The sequence below is a fragment of the Opisthocomus hoazin genome, chromosome W, assembly GCF_030867145.1.
Source record: "Opisthocomus hoazin isolate bOpiHoa1 chromosome W, bOpiHoa1.hap1, whole genome shotgun sequence".
Classification (NCBI taxonomy): domain Eukaryota; kingdom Metazoa; phylum Chordata; class Aves; order Opisthocomiformes; family Opisthocomidae; genus Opisthocomus; species Opisthocomus hoazin.
Window position 1 is genome coordinate 36,072,772 of NC_134453.1, and position 15,101 is coordinate 36,087,872.

Below are 15,101 nucleotides of genomic sequence, written 5' to 3' on the forward strand. Positions count from 1 at the left end.
ATCCCAGCCAGGGCCAAACCAAAACTACATCGACTCAGTTTGTTTTTGTATACTCGGTATAGCTTCATCAACAATGGGGTACTGTGGTATCGAAGGGGGCGAGCCTCCTTTTGTTTTAATAATTACCGGTTCTGCAGATAACAGCAATCCTGCATCTTCGCTAGAGTTACTCCATAGTTCCCGGGGAACCGCTTCGAGTCCTTCAGGAATTCTAGAAGATAAAACTTCGTCCTTGGGGATGTGTATAATTTCAGATCCTGTTACTACCCATTGGTTTCCGCTAGGAGCAAGAAGTATCTGAGTGCCAAATTCCTGCAAAAGGTCACGTCCCAGCAACGATACGGGTGAATTTGGGGATATCACAAACCTTCCCCCACGCCAATTTTCCGGCCAAAATAATAGGAAGGGGTGTAGAGAGGTATTTTACTCCTACAACTCCCCGTATAATTACCTTTTCTTCTGAAACTTGTGGAATGGCATAGCTTAATAGAGACAACGTTGCTCCCGTATCTACTAAAAACTGAACAGAAATCCCATTTACCTTTGCAGGAACTCGTCCGTACTCATTTACCTCTACTCCTTCAAGGGACGTTTTCGCGTTTCTCCGGCAAGTATGGGGAGTCTCTAATATTTCACTGCGAATGAGGACGCGGTGGATACGCAGGGGTGGCTCCTCGTCCAGGACTTCTTGGGCGAAGCGGACATTCCCGTTGAAGATGTCCTGAATTTCCACAATAAAAACATTCTAGAGTATTAGAAGTTGACTGGTTTTGAAATGGGGGAAATGGGGCTCTTCCCCCACGTCCTCTGCCCCTCGGGCTTCCTCTTGAGAGACCCCTACCTCTTCCCCTGGGGTTGTAAGTTTGTGTTATAGCAGCCGCCAATAGACTGATTTCCCTCTCCTTTCCCTGTCGTTCTCGCTTTCTTTCCTGTTTCTGTTTCTCACTCTCTCTCTCTTCTGTTTTTCTTCGTCTCTTCCGTCCCAAACAAAGGTAGCAATACTAAGTATTTCAGTTAAGGTTTCCCCTTGCCATCCTGGCATGTGCTTTTTAAAATATTTATTAACGTCTGGGGATGATTGTTCCACAAAAACACTAATGGCTAGTGGTTCCTGAAAATTTTCCCTTGTCATCCCCCCATACTTTAATAAAGTTGCTTTTAGCTGTGTCCAGTAATCGCTTGGATGTTCATCAGGTTTTTGTCTGCACTCTAAAACTTTTGTCCAATTTGCAGTCTTTTCACCACACTGCCGCACGGCATCTAATAATTGCCGGACAGCAACCTGGTAGGCTTGCATGCCATCTGGAGTAGTTAGGTCGCAAAGAGGATTTTCAGTGGGCCAGGGGTTTACCCCTTGCCCTCTTTGAGCAATTTCTCTGTCCTCTTGGAAAATCTTTTTCTCTTTCATCCATCTGGAATAATTCTCTCAACAGAGTTTTCACATCATTCCGATTAGGAGTATAGTCAGTAACTATTCCAGATGACATTTGTGCACATTTTTCGGCTTCATCTCTCAGTCTTGGCATTTTACTTTGCCACATAATTAAATCTCTCATAATTAACCTCCTCGGCCTCTGGGGCGGAGGGAGGCGAGCTCACTTTTGTCTTAGGTGGTTTACGCCTTCGATAAGCCCAATTATACCATATATGCCAATAATCAATATCCTGGCTGCCAGAATCTTCCAATATTATCCTTAAAAATTTTAATTTATGGAGTTTAAAGGTTGTTCCTGTAGGAGGCCAAATATCCATAGGTCGTCCTCCTCCTCTAGTCCGAGTCAGGAACGGCCATTCCTCCTGGCACAGCAAAATTAACCTTCGCTCCTGTAAAGTTTGTGCCAAAGTTATTTGCTTCCAATTCTCTAAGACCTCAGCAAGGGGCGTCCCCCTTCCAACGCTGGGTACAGTTCCCATTTTCACAAAAATTCTAATGGACTTAGCTAAGCTCTTAGCAAGTTTAAACACAAGAGTACTCCCAGTTTTGTCTGGAATCACCCGTGCCCAAGTCTCGTAGGTGAACTCGCCTATTGTTGCCGGCAAGTGAGCGTTGGTAAGGGGCTTGTCCGGAGGATTTCCTGGCTCTCCTTCCTCTTGTGTCCTAGAGTCCCATCTGGGGTGTCATCTCTACAAGGGAAAAACCAGACGTGAGTACCTCTAGGTTTGCTTTATTGACAACTCGGAGTTGGGCCATCACCTGAGTGAGTGGCAAAGCTCAACTCGCTTAGACCAGTTTATATACATTTCTTAAACCGATTGCATCAAGTCTAGAATCTTCATAAGTTTCTAAGCAACCGTCCAGTTCCTTAAATACATCATTTATTCAATTCTCTCTGTTCTTCTCTCTTAGCAGAATTCCCCCTCGCTGGTTGCAGGTCCCGTTTGGTTTCAGGGTCGGCTCGGGGTCGTCGCCTGTCCTTTATCTTCTTCTGTGAATTCTGTTTGGTACAATTCTGAGAAAGACTTCGAGAGGCTTCAAGATGTTCTATTAAAAGTTTAGTTAAAGCGAGCAATTTTCTCATACAAAAAGTTTCCTTCTATACTGCGATACGCCTGTTTCAGATAATTAATCATCTTTTGTTAATATTGTCTTTGTGTGATTAGCTTGACTGGGTTTTAAGCCAGTCTCGGGTGGGTCTGTACAAGGGACAAGGCTGAGAACAACATCTCAGGCCTTTCGAGTGGCATTCTGGTTGCATTTAGCCTTATACTATAGTTAACTTATTCTAACCTAAATTCTTAACTTTTTTGAGTAAATACAACATTTTCTACAGCCTCACGCAACAGGACTAACTTGGGTTAGGCCTGCTTGTTGAGCATCTGCCTGGACCAAAGTTCAGTTAGTCTGGACAGGAGGAGCGCATCCGTCACACCAGGCTTCCCCTAGCAATGACCCCAGAGCTCTGAGGGCAGTAGTCAAGGGCATGGGGGCCCAGGTGGTGTTCTCCTCAGTCCTGCCAGTGAGGGGAAAGGGGAGGAGGAGGAGGAGGGCACTGATAATGCGGGTCAATAATTGGCTGCGGAGCCGGTGCTGGCGACAGGGGTTTGGGTTCTTATGACCGTGGGACCCTGTCTGTGGATCAGCGTCTGCTCGGGGGAGAGGGGATCCACCTCACTAAGCAGGGCAAAGGTATTTTTGCCAGTAGGCTAGCTGACCTCATTAGGAGGGCTTTAAACTAAGAACGAGGGGGGGAAGGGAGAGAGTAACCAGCTGCCCTGCGAGGGAGTGAGGGACAGGGTCAATGAGCAAAGGGCAGGGGGTGATGTGATGGGAAGGGATCACAAAATCAACAAAAGGGGGCTTAAGCGGGGTCACCTCCAGCACGTGCGTGTAAGCAAGGAAGTGCCTACAAGGCACCATCGTGGTGATACCTGTAAATGTAAAATTTCCACTTACCAGAGTGATTCTAATGAAACTGAAGTAGATCCTTGCTGTTTTGAGAAGACAGGAAAGCGCTAAGATAAAGAGGCTCCTAAACGACACTACTTGGACAAACTTGACTTGCTGTTTTGGGGAGGGATAGGAAAGCTCTAAGATAGAGAGACTCCTAAATAATGTTATTTGGACAGCTCAGCCTTGGGAGGGCAGATGCACCAAGCTACAGAGATAAAGAGGCACCAAGAGGGCGACAAGACCGGAGCAAAACAACCTGGAAGGACACGGTATACGTAATCTTAGACCTGAGTTTGCGCAGAAACAAAGGTCAACCAGCAGACACTGTGATGAGGAGTATAAGCCTTCATCTTGAGACCCTCAAAGACCACCCGAGGACGCTAACAGACATGCGTTAAAGACATTAACATATGCTAATTAGTTTTTGGAAAAGTCATGAATATGCTAAGCATTTCTCGGAAATATAATGAATCTGTATATTGTGATTGTATTTAACCTGAAATGACAGGGTGTTTGGCGCGCACGTTTGGAGGAGAGATCCCCCGTGTGCGCGACGCCGCAATAAAGAATACCTGCTTAACAGTCTGCCAACTATTGAGTCTTCAATTCCGGCTTTTCACAGCATCAATGGAGAAATCCCCAGAGCCCCTTCTAGGGAGTCAACGTGCTGGGGTGCCTCTCTGAAGTGCCTGCACGCTAACGCGCGCAGTATGGGGAAAAAGCACGAGGAGAGGTGCTCTGCTGGACCTCCTGCTGAACAACAAGGAGGGGCTCGTTGGGGATGCGAAGGCCAAAAGCAGCCTTGGCTGCAGCGGCCGTGAGATGGCGGAGTTCAGGATCCCGAGAGGAGGGTAAAAAGCAAGCTCGCAACCCTGGACTTGAGGAGAGCCGACTCTGGCCTCTTCAGGGATCTGCTTGGAGGCGTCCCGTGGGATAGGGCCCTGGAGGGAAGAGGGGCCCAAGGAAGCTGGTTAATATTGGAGGGTCACCTCCTCCGAGCTCAAGAGCGGTCCGTCGCAACGAGCCTTAAGGCTGCGCAAGAGGAAGGTGAGCCTGAATCCAACCTCGAGTTGACTGACGCAAGTAACTCACGAGATGAAGGAGGCTGGACGCTTGTCTGTGCTTGGGCTAGAAGGAAGAACCCTCCCCCCTCTCCTGAAGTGTCCCTACATAACAGACAGGATGCTCTGGGCTTGGGGACTGAAGAGCACGCGAGTAACGGACAGGATCCAGGACAAGCCAGCCATGCAAAGCTGACCCAACCACCCACCCGCATTCGAACCAGTGCCACCGGAAAAGCACGTAAGGTATTGGTAATTGGAGATTCCCTACTGAGAGGCACCGAAGCACCCATTTGCCGTCCAGACGGTTTCTCTAGAGAAGTCTGCTGCCTACCAGGAGCTCGCATCCGTGGCGTAACTGAGAGGCTGCCGAGCCTGGTGAACCCTACAGATTATCATCCGCTCCTACTGTTCCGTGTAGGGTCTGACGAGGCAACTTGGAACCCTCCAAAGAGACTATATGTCCCTCGGAGCAACGTTAAAAGGATCAGGAGCAGAGGTGGTGGTCTCCTCTATCCTCCCAGTCAGAGGAAGGGGTCCAGGAAGAAGGGGGCGTGTGGAGTCCTGGCTGGACGAGAGGGGACATAGTTTGGTGCGTTGAGCAACCCAGGTTCTGATCCGGAGGTGAGCCTTGGGAGCGGCTGACACGGAACCCTGCTGGGAAGGCAGAGCGACGAGCTCGGGACACTGGAGCAGGGGGAACGTCACCATTTCCTGCCACACTGTCACTTTTTTCCTGCCACGTTGCTGTTTCCTGCAACAGTACTTTTTTCACTTCGAGATGCAGCTCTGCACCAATCACAACGAGTTGCAGTAGTTTTGCCTATATATGGGTTGGGGTTTTATCCATTCAGATGCTGTAATAGTTTTGCTATATAAACCTTGTTTTGCTGACTAATAAAGGTGTACGATCATACTCATATTGGGGTCACATCGTTACAACGGTCCATTACCCACGCCTACATTTGGTAGCAGCGGATGGACGGTTTCCCCTGTAGGAGGCCCTCGGTCTGTGGTGAGCAGCTAGAGAGGGGGGCGTGGGAGTAACGACTGGAAGGGTCCTGCCTGGGTGCGGATGCGCAGGGCAGGTACGGACGGCCGACTCCCAGGGATTTTCGAGCCACACTGGGGCTGCCTGGCGCAGCTAAATTTTAACGTGGAGGCCGGGGTCGCTGGCATGGAGGTGGATGCCGCGGCAACGTTGCTAGTCGGTATTCTCTCTAAGAGAGGAATAGACACAACGGCAAACCAACTCATGAAGTTGATTAAACTGGGGCAACGATGGGGTCACTTTGCGGATACCCCGCTACTGATTTCCGTCTCGGAATGGCAAGAGTTAGGAGAGATGATGTGGGAAAGGACAATAACGGGGGAGGACAAGGAGGAAAAGGAGATAAAAGCCGTCCGCGAGCTCTGGCGAACAGTATTACACACCTTAAAAGCCATGAAAGCTGAACGAGAGGTGGCGTGTGCTGCAGCTCAGATGCTAGCTCCGGAGCCCGGGAAAGATCACGCGCCTAAGCCTGGGACATTAGCACGGGTTTTCGGGCTACCTGCCGTTAGAGGGATGACTGGGATCACTTGTAACACAATTGCCGAGATTCGAGCGAGTGCGGAGTGCGGTTCCGGTCTCGGCGCAGAGGGGGGTGGCCCACCGGAAGTTGCTGCCAGAGACATCAACTCGAAATGCGAGCCGGACGCGGTAGTACGACCGCCCCCAGGGAGCGGGGAGGAGTCGGGCGCGGAACTGCGACTGTCTTTCGGAAGAGGGGAGAAGCGGCTGGTACCACCCCCAGAGGGGGAGGGAGAAGGGGCGCAGCTTACGACATCGGCCCCTCCTGGGGCGCGGCCTGCAACATAGGCCCCTCCTCTCTATTCACCCCTGCCACATTCCAGCGAGGCGTCTCCACTCACGACGCCCTCTGATGCCGGCCAGAACGAATTACTCAAAAAAAAACCAAAAAAAACCCCCAAAAACCGTGCGATCTGTTGCAGTCAGTTTTGCAGCATCTTCAAGACAAGAGCTCGCAGTTCCAGCATATGTCAATCGTTACCAACCCCCCCCACCGGGAAAATGAGGCTTCTTCTCCGAGATGTTTAGCTGGGCCTCTGGCACGGATCACACCTACCCGCTGGAGCGGTGTTACAAGAGATGCCATCCTAGATGGACAGTGGAACGTTGCCACCATTATCTGAGGTACACAAGCCTCAGCCTGTCCTGTGGAACAGGTTAATGGATGACAATCGTAAGTACAGGTGTTTGGCCGGAGGAGTGGCCACTAAGTTACCACCTGAAGAAAGCCGTGAGCAGGGGCTGGGTCTAACAGACCCTGAGCAGGAATCAGGTCTGTTTTCCCCGCCCCCCCCTGGCTCGCTGGAGAATGGGACAGTCACTGAGAAAAGGAGCGAAGGCTCCATTAAAGAATTTTTTTACAGTGAAGTTTGAAAGAACAAAGTCTTGCAGTTTAAAATACCTGAGGAAATCATTACTTGGAAATCAGTGCATACAGCTTTAAATGCTCTAAAACTTACAGAGACTATCTCAGAAGCAGCTGCTATACCTCTGTCCTTATCTCAAAAGCAAGGACAGAGCAGCAGTCTGCTGAAATTTAACCCTACATACGACGAAATTCCTACCGAACATGAGAAGTGCGGGAAGTAAATCTGCCAAAACCTGACGATCCTTTGAATCCAGAGAAACGGGAAGTGGGGTGTAAAAATCCGGCATCCCGAAAGTGTACAACAGGGTCTCTCGACAGCAATTGGCGTACCCGACCTGAGATCAAAATGAGGTGAATTCCAACATAAAACTGCACAGTCCCTCAGACGCTGTACAGCCGCCGCGCCAGCAGTCACCGCATCGAACGGGTCAGCAAACCTTACACCTGGTGGGGCACATGGCTCCCCCCGGGCAACCGGCGGCACGGTTCCTCCCCCACCCCCCCCTTTCCCCCCCCCCCCCCCTTCCCTCGATCCCAGCGCACTGGCCCGTTCCGGCCAGCCCAGAAGCGGCGCGGCGAGAACCATCTTTTCTGAAATTCAAGGACTTGGTTACAAAAAATGTATACAATTCAATTACTGCAGTAGAATTCCTTGTGAACAAACAGCTGGACTTTATTATCTTTCCAAGGTTCAGATAGTCTACCTAGATGATGTTATTCACTCTGCTGAAAAGTGAAAATATTGACTTTACAGCTGAAGATTTGTCCCCTCTATTTACTTTGTCAAAAAGGACTCAGATTTATTATTTTCCCGAAGATCAATGCCAAAAGCAAAAACTGTTTTACAAAAGATTTCAGATAGAATTGCAATTGCCTTTACCTTCAGAATTAATGTCGAATTGCCAACAAATTTGTATATCATTTATGAAGGTTTTGTTTTACAGCCTTACCCTCTTTTCGATCAGTGGTGTGTTAACACGCAGAAGTTGAAGACTCTGGAATGAATCTTTTTGTCTCATACGCCCATGAAAACATTGACTTCAAAGGTACACATCATAGTGTCCTTAATAGCACAAAGTTGGAATCACTGTCAGCAAGTTGATACTATTTGCCTGCTGCTGGCTAAAGATGACTTTGTGGCTTTAAACAGTGAATCCTTATCACTGCAAGCCGCTCTAGCTGATTATTTAAATAACATACGTTATACCCTTCCACAACATAAGCTTTTACATTCCCTCTCTCAAATTTCATTGCAGCCAAAAAACCGACGTGTTTCTGTTCCTATTAAAGGAGCATGAACAGTGTTTCGGAAACAAACAAATTCATCAGATTAGCAATCATCTATTTTAGTCGTTGAAGGATCCACACAAATTTTTAAGCTATCAGCGGCCTTGCACGTTTTTTGAATTGTTTTCGACTGAACCACTCAATGTTGTCACAGATTCTGCATGTTGTGAATATTGTTCAACGCATTGCAGATGCAATTGCTATTGAAATTAGAAAATCGTGTACGTGTATATTTTATAATGCATATATAGTTACATACTACTCTACTAAAACCAATAACTGAAGAAAAAGTTGTAGCAGATCAATTGACAATGGCAGCAGTACTGCCACACAGTTTCAAGCAAGCCCGATTATCTCATGACTTCTTTCATCAAAATGCTTCTTCCTTGCATAAACAATTTGCTTTGCCCCAGGGGCAAGCCACAAAAAATGTTCATGCATGCCCTGATTGTCAATGTATTACACCCGTACCATCGTGTGCAGGAGGGAACCCTCGTGGTTTACGAGCTGATGAGTTGTGGCAAAGTGATGTTACACATATATCAACATTTGGTCGACTGCGTTGTGCACATGTTAATGTGGATACTTTCTCAGGATTTCTGGTAGCCACGGCACATACGGGAGAAAAGGAACGTTTCACGGACAATTTCTGTTTTCCTACAGGACTGGAGTATACAACATGTTACAGGTATACCACATTCTTCTACTGCACAAGCCATTGTCGAAAGTGTCCACGGGACCCTCAAAGCTATGCTAAATAAACAAAAAAGGGGGAATCCTATGGGCAGTGTTACCCCACAGGAACAGTTAATGTACTTAATTTTTAAAATCGTTCTGATGATCAATTATTTACAATAGCAGCTGACCGTCAATTCGGGATGGTCCCTCCATTTGTGGTTTGACCGAAAGTATGGTATAAAGAATTTGGGGAATCACAATGGACAAGTCCTATAGAACTAATAACGTGGGGAAGAGGGTATGCGTGTGTTCTTCTTTCAACAGGCCCTCGATGGTTACCAGCAAAATATGTGAAGCTATATCATGAGCTGAAAGAACGTAACGCAGAATCCGATGCCAGAGGTGACCACACTCACTCTCAGGGAGCAACCTCTGACATGGAAGCAGAAGAGACCCACTCTGGATGATCCTATTACACAGGGAACACTGAAAAAATTACAGCAAACGCAAGTACTCTGATGACTGCAGTGGGTGCACCACCCACACCAATTAATACATTCCTTGCATATTTGGCAATTATCTCCCACAACAGCTTTTGTATAACGAAGCAATCTTGGAGGACACGGTATACGCGATTTTAGAACTGCGTCTGCACAAGAGCAAAGGTCAACTAGCAGACACTGTGAGGAAAAGTATAAACCTTCACCTGAGGGCTCCTGACAACTGCCTAGAGGTGCCAATATGCATGTACAAAAGGCATTAATATTAAAAAAAAAAAAAAAAGGGGGGGGGAGAAATGGAGAATGATAAGTACTTTGCAGAAATGTAATGATTATGTATGTTAACATGGCATAAATATCTAGTAAGAGTGTCTTTTCGGTACACACATTTGAGTAGAACTATTCCCTGTGCGTTCAGTACTGCAGTAAAGAATGCCTGCTTTCTAGAACTCCAACATTAAGTTTTAGGAAGTTAATTATTTTGCTGCTTTCTAGTAATAGATTTTGGGTACCCAGGTAGGACGCTGCTCTTGAACTTCAATGGTCCAAGGGATTGCAGGACCTCCAGCCGGCACCGAGGGATTCTCGGGGAGAACCTCTGATCACTGGACCAAAAAGTTCTGAGCATGAACCATTAATAAGGCAAAGGCATTCTTCCAGTATTGTTTTTTGTTGCCTATTTGTTAGTCATAGTAAAAGCTTCACAGCATTGAGCTATATCCCTGACGAGAAGGGAAAGTGTCCTTTCTAATCCAGAATTGAAAAGAGAGTACTCTTCCTGAAACTGAAGCTTGGGAATTTGTCTGTTAAATGTTGAATATTATTGTAAGTCCTGTCTTTGCAATATTTGGATTTATGCTAAAAACTTGGTGTGCCTGTGTGTGTGGTCGCGACCATGAACGTGTGATTTTATGTTACCGTGTTTGTATTTCTGTGTTCTGATGGATTTATTTGGTTTCTGTGATCTAACGGATTTGTCTGGACTAAGTAACTGTTTTGTGTCTTCTGGTTTGGTACGTTCTGCAGGTATTGACTATTTCTGGTTTTTGACTTTAGATTGTTGTATTTGGACTCTGATTTATCAAAACTTCGGAAGCATTTGATGCAGCAGGGAATAGATGTGGTGATGTTTGCAGCTTTATGCTTTTATGTACATTAATTTTAGCCTATATAGTTTATGAGTCATAGTTCTAGGTACATTGATCTTAACCTAGGTAATTAATATCGATAGCCAATACTAAATGTTATGGATGTTTGTATATGTGATAAGTATACCTATAACCCAAGTGCAAATTTACTGAGCTCATATTATTGATACACTGCTATTTCGATGCCTGACGTGGTGAGATGCATTCCCTCCCATTGACAATAATGATATGTTGTGGTCAAGCGGTACTTTAGTCCCACCATCCACACAGGAAGAAAATTGGATACAAGTAAATCCAGCAAGAAAATTGAATACAAGTAAATCAATCTACACCCATATGCTAGGTAACAGATTTACCATCAGTATGTATCATTCTCAAGTTAATTTAATCTTTCTTTATATCCAGCAGGTTGTGGTATGCACTTCACATCTCTATGTCTTCAACTAGCATTTGTGTTCTTATACTGTTAGTATTGTAGTTTGTGTGGGCCTCTGAAAGAGTGGTAGCAAGCTGAAGACCAAAATTATGTCAGCTCTCATCATCATCAACAACCTCATCAACTATACCTGGCTTGCTCAAAAAACAAAAAGGGGGAATTGTGGAGTCCTGGCTGGACGAGAGGGGACATAGTTTGGTGCTGTTGAGCAACCCAGTCTTGGTAACGGAGATAGACCTTGAAAGCAGCGAACACGGAACACTGCTACAGAAGTAGATTGGTGAACACGGAACGCTGGGCAGAGAAGCAAGCCAGTGTTACCACAAAAGTCTTGCAATCCCTGCTAGAAGATCAGAGTAGTCTACGACATGCAGTATTGCAAAATAGAGCCGCAATTGATTTTTTACTGCTGGCCCAGGGACATGGTTGTGAGGATTTCGAAGGCATGTGCTGTATGAACTTGTCCGATCATAGTAAGTCCATCCACAAGCAATTATAATGGCTTGAACAGCACGCCAATCAAATACAACAAAGCCAGGGATTTTTTGATGGATTTCTCACCTCGCTCTTTGGTAATCTGCCCGCTTGGCTTAACGGTTTAATTATAGAAATTTTGCGCATATGTATCATGTTACTTGCTGTTGGAGTTATAATATGTATTTGCTTTAGCTGTCTTAAAAAGGCTCTCTCCAAGATGACGAAGCAAACCTGGCTTGCTCAAAAAACAAAAAGGGGGAATTGTGGAGTCCTGGCTGGACGAGAGGGGACATAGTTTGGTGCGTTGAGCAACCCAGGTTCTGATCCGGAGGTGAGCCTTGGGAGCGGCTGACACGGAACCCTGCTGGGAAGGCAGAGCGACGAGCTCGGGACACTGGAGCAGGGGGAACGTCACCGTTTCCTGCCACACTGTCACTTCCTTCCTGCCACGTTGCTGTTTCCTGCCACAGTACTGTTTTCACTTCGAGATGCAGCTCTGCACCAATCACAACGAGTTGCAGTAGTTTTACCTATATATGGGTTGGGGTTTTAACCATTCAGATGCTGTAATAGTTTTGCTATATAAACCTTGTTTTGCTGACTAATAAAGGTGTACGATCATACTCATATTGGGGTCACATCGTTACAACGGTCCGTTACCCACGCCTACAGGGGCGAATTGAACAGGTGAATACCTGGCCGCGTAGCTGGTGCCATGCTCAAGGTTTTGCCTTCTGTGATCATGGATCTACCTTTGAGAAGCCAGGTCTGTTGGCAGCTGATGGGGTTCACCTGACCAAGCGGGGCAAGAGGGGCTTCGCCAACGAGCTGGCCAGACTCACAAGGAGGGCTTTAAACTAGACTCGGCGGGGGAAGGGGATGGAGTTTTGAGCAACAGAGAAGAGCCAGGGGCTGCTGATGCGTTAGGAACCAACAGGGGAACACCTGAGAAATGCCGCAAAGGAACTGGGGCGCGATCCTCCAAAAAGGTGATGCGGTCGACAGCCCAACTGAAGCGTCTCTACGCCAACGCGCGCAGCACGGGTAACAAACGTGGCTGAGTAAGGACCTTCTGGTCGAGCTGAAGCACGAGAAGGAAACGCGTAGGCAGTGGAAGCGGGGACAGGCAGCCTGGGAAGAATGTAGGGATGTTGCCCGGGTGCGTGGGGATGGGATCAGGAAAGCTGAGGCACAGCCGGAGCTGAATTTGGCAAGGGGTGTGAAGAATCGTAGGAAGGGCTTCTACTGGGGCGTTGGTCAGAAAAGGAAGACTAAAGACACACACCACACTACACACACCCACCACACCACACCCCCCCCCCCCCCTCCGATAAATAAGACAGGAGATCTACAGACAGACGATTTTTTTCCTCCGTTTTCACTGGCGATCACTGTTCCCACATCCATGATCTGGATGATGGGTAGACAGACCGTAGCCTCAGCGAGTTTGCTGATGATACAGAACTGGGAGGAGTGGCTGATACCCCGGGGGGTTGTGCTGCCATCCAGAGGGACCTCGACGGGCTGGAGAAATGGGCAGGCAGGAGCCTCGTGCAGTTCAGCAAGGGGAAGTGCAAAGTCCCGCGCCTGGGGAGGAACAACCCCATGCACCAGTATATGCTGGAGGCCGACTGGCTGGAAAGCAGCTTTGCAGAAAAGGACGTGGGGGGCTCCTGGTGGACACCAAGTTGAACGCGAGCCGACAACGTGCCCTTGCCGCAAAGAAGGCTAAGGCTATCCTTAGCCCGATACAGAGGAAAGCAGGGTTTATGTATGTTACACTACAGTTGTGTAGAGCAATCGAATTGCTCGCTCTCCCCGGGGGTGCAGGGCACCACAGACCACCCTCGGGCAGCTTTGGGGGCTCTGCCTATTTTTCTAAAAGCCTCCTACCCAGTTTAGCGCAAGTCCTATCTTGATCTGCCCTCCAGCCCTCAAGCCACCAGTGCTGAACACGCGCTTTGTATTTTATTTTCTCCCGGGAGGCGTGCAGCTTAGAAACGGCTGCAATTGAAGTGGGGCTTTCAGGGAACAATTTAGAGCACCTTCTGTTGGCTCTGCGAAATGTTCTGAAAAGTTAAGGCCTGCCCTGCCCTGGCAAAAGCAGTCATGTGACTGGAGGGAGCAGCGCCAAAAAGCCACAAGCACGTTTGGGGTGGACTTGCTGCGGTAATAAATAACAGTAAGTAGTACTTCTAGCTACACCAGCCTCTTGTGAGACCTCGTTGCCCGCGCACAGGGTCGCAGCACTACACGGCGCAGATCCCTCCGCGGACTCGGCCAACGTCTTCTCCCTCCGCCCCCGGGTCGGATCCCTCCGCGCCCCGAGAGCACGCAAACTCCCTGAGCCCCGGCAAGCACCAGGTCGACGAGGGCGGCCCCGCTAGGGGGGCGGGGACAAGCGAAAACGACAGACGAGACAGCCAATCGAGACGCGGGATCGGCCGGCGGCGATCTGGCGGCCCAATGGGCGCCGCGGAGGGCCTAGCCGAGTGGAGGAAGCGCGGGGGCGACAAGGGGCGTTGTCGTGGCTGACGAGATTATTGGGGCGCCGCCACTGTCTTCGGGAAGGCGCTTCTCCGCCAACGTCATCTGCGAGGACGAGGAGGTCGCCGCGGCTTTGCTCTGTGCGCGGTCCCCCTTCCCTTCCCCCACTCCCGTCCCCCGCGCTCGCAGGCACCCTGAGCCGAGGGCCCGTTGCGCGGTGCCCGGGAGCGCGGCAGGGTGGGTGGAGGGACGGGGGACGGGCGGGGCCTCTCTGGGTTGTGGCGCTCTCTACTGCACCATCCCTAAAACATCGCGCTTCTTCGGTGCCCCCCCCGGCTGCCGCGGCGCGTACTGGGTTGCTGGTGCTGTCCGGCTCGCCTCGGTTCCCAGCCCCACCGTGGCGCGTGCGCGCGTGCGCAGAGGAGGGCCTCTGACGGTAACGCTCTTGGTGGCAGCCGCAGACGTTTGCCGCGTGATATCCCTTTGGCACTGCAAGTCGTGCAAAGTTTGCTGCCGAGGGATGGGAGCGGTCCTGCCTCGTGTAGGATGATAGTCTTGAAACCGTAGATTAAGCACACGCAGTCAGTGTCCTCGGGGATTCGGCTGGGGGGGGGGGCGGAATGTGGGGGGGGTGTGTAAACAGTGGACGTCCGCGTAGCGACCGTAAGGAGTTAGTTCTGCATAGGAGAAATGCAGGTCCTGATGTGCCTCGTAATAGCGTTATAGGGATTTCACAGCTCTGCTGTGCAAGGCTTTGGTTCTGAAGCCCCGAACTGGATTATTAAAGCAAAGAATTACAGCTTTTCTTATTTTTCGTAAATAAAAATACCCAAAAAACCAAATAAAACAAATCTAGAAACCGGTCATCCTGTAGGCTGCAAAAGCTTCCCAGATCTCGTTGCTGTGGTGAGGTGGGGCCGTGATAACAGCATGCTTGCAAGTTTCACGGATGCTGGTGCACCACGATGTGCTAGGAACTCGAGTGAGCTGCTCGGACTGTGTGGGAGGAAAAAAGCAGCCCTTACCTACCCGATGGTAACATTAAGTTAGTATCCCATATCATTTTGTTATTAAACTGCTGACGGTTAACTGTTAGGGATGTCTTCTGCTCTTGAAGGTAGGGTTTATGTGCAATGTAGAAGACAGACTGGTACGCTGCACTTGCAGGCTTCCTGTGATTATGCTTTTGCTCAAT